We start from the raw sequence: 4,952 nt of genomic DNA on the forward strand, positions 1-4,952 counted from the left end.
TCCTTTCACTACATATAAGTCTGAACTGTGACTGGTGTTAGTCACCTCACCTAACGGGGACCAGGTCTGCATTTTTTCTAACAGTTTTTCTGCGTTAAAGTTCTGTCAGAAAGGAAACGACAGAAGTATTGAGCTAAAATCTCGTATTGAATAATTAGCTTTTAATGTCAGATCTCACAGTTACCAGAGTTAACACGACATTTCCCATAATGAAAGTGGTCATTTGAAGGCAGAGCCTTTCAGCACCGGCACCTTGATCCAATTCCACACTCAGGGAGCCGGACCAAATGGGCCAGCTGGAGGAAGTATAACTGCATAGCAAGAGTGGTTCGATGATTGCCATAATCACAGGGAACATGTTTCAATCAGTGAGAGTAGCTGACTCAGAAGCTTGACCGAAACGGTTAGCAGGTTAGAACATCTGGCGCGTCTGTGAATGCGGCAGCTGAAAGGGATCTACATAGAAAAAGATAAAAACACTGCAGACGCCCATCCACATATCAATCACCCCTTAGAGTGCTTTCACATGCAATCATAAGCTGTGGATGAGCCAAGATGTCAGAGGAAATTGTTCAGGCCAAAGAAAAAAAAATGGAAACACTCATCACAGACATCAAAAAAAAAAAAAAAAAACTTCATGGAGCATGTCGGGATTATACTGTATATTTAACACAATGTCAGCTGTTTGTGCGTTATCTCTTTTGCCTGTTGTGTAAAGTGACAGTGAGCACCATCAATCAGAATAAATATATAGATTTATGAGTTTACAGCTCCTTCTTTTCCCCCCTTTTTTCCCTCTCTCTCATATTGTGCCATACATCTGCGGGGCCTGACACTTCGATGAGCCCATTCCAAGCGAGTGATATTGCACCATAGATTTTAACAACGTGACAGAAACACCAATACAGTGCTGAACAAAGAGGCATTAAGGCAAAGATAAACCTCTGTGAGAAGCACATAAATCTGCAGGGGCCTGGTTTAAGATGGAGCCCAGAAGGGTGATGGCCATCCTTAATCAATACGAACCTCATCAAGAAAGGTTTCTGCCACTCTGCGGAAACTTACACCATGACTGGAAGGGGGGATCGGCTGTTAGAGTATACTCAGCTTTGCCGGTCCAATTAGCTAACAAATGTGCAACTGATGATTTTTCAGTATTCTTGGGGGGAAAAAATCATCCAATTGGGAGTGTTGAAACTTTATAAAGTCTTTGTTAGAGCAGGTCATTTTAGATGCTTTTTTTTTTTTGGTCTGACTGCAACGTGATGAAGCTTTTGTCCGAGATGAAGCAGAGAAACTGACAAATTCAGTCCCTGAGATTGAAGTGTTTTTCGATTCTTGACATATTGTGCTGCCAACAAGATTACACTAAACAGACTCGACAAGTATTCGGCTGATGAAGAGTCGTCTCAAGTGTTAATCCCAGGACTCCATCAGCTAAGTGGACAGTAGGTGGCCAATAAGCTGAAAGTTCACTGCCAGTTCACCTCAGAGAAACCTGAGATCCGGCCTTTTTCACTCAGTGTAAAGTCAACGCTCTGGCTGGTATCTGTCACTTAACCTAGTGAGGACCTGGTTTGCTTTTTCCCTTATCTTCTTGTAAGGTCTTTTAAAGTTTAAAAGTTGGAGAAGAAGTAAAGAATCCTTGCTGACAGTGTTTTGGGATCATTAACCAGTCGTTGAATGGTTGCTACTACTTGGGTTGGTGTGGTCACATCATCGCACTCTGAACTGATCAGAACTGTCTGATGTCTTTGCATCTGGTCTTGAGACAGTTTTTAGCTAGCTTATCTATGTCTGGACCAAAGGACTAGCTAGAAAAACAGACATCTAATGAACTACTGGTTTGATTGTTATGAAATTCAGACATGGATGAGGCTTGCCGACCTTCCTTTAGTGCCACCATAAGGTTGACTGTTTTGGGGTTTAGTGAAATATAGTGATTGCTATAAAACATGGTATATATAGTACATCCACAGCGCCTGGAGGATCATCCCCTGACATATGTGAACCCATAACTTCCCATCTAGACCCATCAAATGGTCAAAGATTAACAACGGTTTTGTAATTTAACATGACCATGAGGCTGTCACATAGGTTTTAGTCAGATGTCTCCACTGTTATTGGATAGTTATTCACAAAATCATGTTTTGTGCTCATTTGCAAATGCTAGCATGCTAACACACCAAACTAAGAAGATTTCAGAACTGATATTCTACCTGCTAAACATCAACATGTTTACACTGTGAGCATGTTTGCAAGAAGCAGCAACCTGAAACATGAAGCAAATGCTTAACTACCAAAAGAATGCAGTTCCTCAAATGGCCACTAGAGGCTAACTTTAAAAGTGAAACAACCCCCATAGACCTCTATATTAAAATGGCTGACTTTACAGCAAAAGTAAACATGTTTACCGCTTGGTACAAACAATAGTTTTGATCTCTGTAGCTAATTTCTCAGTTTGAGGACAGGAAAAAAAACATCATTACTACTGAAATCATATTATGGCCTAAAATTAGACATAATTAGGACATGGGTGCTTTGTGTTAGGGACCCACCTCAGGCCCACCTGAGCTCTACTCACAATCCACCACTTTGCAACAACTGGAACCAACACGCTGAAAGCCTCTGTTCAGGAAAAATAAAGGTGATGATACGAGGAGCTCATCCATCTTTATATATAGTCAGTAAATCGCAAGTTAGCATACATGGCATTTAACTTAAACTGCTGCTGTGCTGGAGTGGAACATACAAAGTGCTGGGAAACATTCTTGATGACGTTTCAGTTTGTCATTCACCAACATCACTGATCAAAACCTTTGTAGGGAACCAAAATGGAGACTATATGTTTATACTCAGCATGATGTTGTTTTAAATGCAGTGTCTTGTTTCTAAATGTATTATTTGAATTGCTTTTAATTGCTACATTTTTTTTTAGCGTCGAGCCGAGGGACTGCAGATGTAAATATAGCAAACTCACCTAAACGGTCCCTCTGAAATAATCTAATACACGATGAACAAATATGGCTCGAAATTTGGTAATGACAAAGACGGGATTCTGGCTTGAGACAGGAGCGTCTCACCCGCCCCTCTGTCTGGCTGAAGTCCCTGCAGAATTGGATTCGGACAACAGTGCTGCTACCTTGTGTCTTGCTCCTGTCCTTGACATTTACTGTGGCGCTGCTGAAATAATTACACAGCTGCAGAGATCACACCGACATGATACAATGAGGAAAAGGTGGCAAGTGAACTTGGACCAATCACAGACGGGATAATGTGCCAGAATGTCTCAGGGCCTCCCTTGAGATGCTGCATTATGGTGCCTTTCAAATACTTTTGCCTTTTACTGCCATTGAAAAGACGTTCATTCAGAAAGATGGAACGAGCAACGATGATGTGCTATTTTTACTATCTGGCATGGTCGTCAGGTTGTTCTAAATATCTGTTTCTGTTTGGCAAGCTTTCTTCAGTTGCAGCCAAAAAACTCAGGAAGAAAATGTGATTTATTAACAACAGACACTTTGGACCCTGTGCGTGTGAATATCTTAGGAAAGTTCCTGGGTTCAGAAATTACAGGAAAACATGACGAGTCCTGCTCCCATTCACGGCGAGTACAGAACAGCACAGACTCTCCTGCAGAGTTCTGGGCCTTTGTGGCCCCGTGGTCGATTGTCATGATATATTAAACATGTGAAAGAAGCATCATGTGAAAGAATCATCTGAAGGAGGCCTTTGCAGACTCCTACAGATGCACCTTTGAAGGTTCTTTGATCTGTCAAAGCAAGCAGAGGCAGAGAGATCACTCGTCAACTTTTGTCGGCTTGCAAACAAACATTTAATCCATGCAGGTATCCATCGCTGCCATCACACAGTAATTACACAGTTTATTTTTGCAGCTCCTCATAGTCGCTCTGCTGGCAGTTTTGCCAGGATCAACAATATGCAGCACATAGTTTTGTTAGTCGTCTGCTGTGCTTATTGACCGTACGCTGCTCGTATCCTTCATATAACCTTTGCTCGGGAGTAATGCTCATACAGTGAAACAAATTGCATCAACTCTGAGCTAAATGTTAGTCCATGCATGGCTGAAGGCAAAGCTTCCACACCTGCCGTTTTGTTCATTTTGTTCTGACCGCAAGACGAAAAAAAAAAAGTTGCTTTTTCGATTTGTCTGCTTCATGTTCACGGACAAGGAGCTGTAAACATGAGGTCACAGGGACAGACACTTATTGATGATGTCAAACACAGTTAACGACACGATCCAGACTGTCTAATGAGCGCATTATGAAACTGCTTTTCTAATAGTCAGATCAGAATGAGAGTCAGAATCTGATTTGTTGCCATGTAGATTCTCACTTATGACAAATTTGTCTCGGTGTTTTTATGTATATTAGGGCTGCTGTGACTAGTCAACTTAATTCATGATGTTGACACTAGAAATGCGTCATGGCTGTTCATTTTGGTCCTAAAGGCTTCAATTCATACAGATTTTTTTTTTTTTTTTACCACAAAAACTGTATGACTTCTTCAGTTACATAATTGCAACTTGATTTTGGGCCAGTCGTTGGTCAGCTGCCATCAGCACTACAGTTCTAGATAAGGCAGGAAAGTCTGATTTGGTCCAGTGTAAACATTTCTAAAAGTGCTCCGGCTTCCAAAGGATGGGAGTACTTCAGAATGTCACAGAAGAAAGATATGATTTGCACAAGGGTACTTCAAAAAGTTCTCTGCCTCCCCAGAAAACGTCACGAGGGAAAAACTGTTCTTGCCTTGTTTTTCAGCACAGTCTCCTTTAACTTTAAAGCTCTCGGTCCACCGATGTTCAAGCTTGGGTATCCCTTCGCAGAAGGAGGTCACATCTTGAGCCTCATCAGCATGCATGACGTCATCATCACTGGGAAAATGGCACCACAGAAGTGAGGTTTCAGTTTGGAAACAGAAGTCAGATGACA

This window comes from Stegastes partitus, unplaced genomic scaffold (assembly GCF_000690725.1).
Source record: "Stegastes partitus isolate 25-593 unplaced genomic scaffold, Stegastes_partitus-1.0.2 Scaffold446, whole genome shotgun sequence".
In the NCBI taxonomy this organism is placed as follows: Eukaryota; Metazoa; Chordata; class Actinopteri; family Pomacentridae; genus Stegastes; species Stegastes partitus.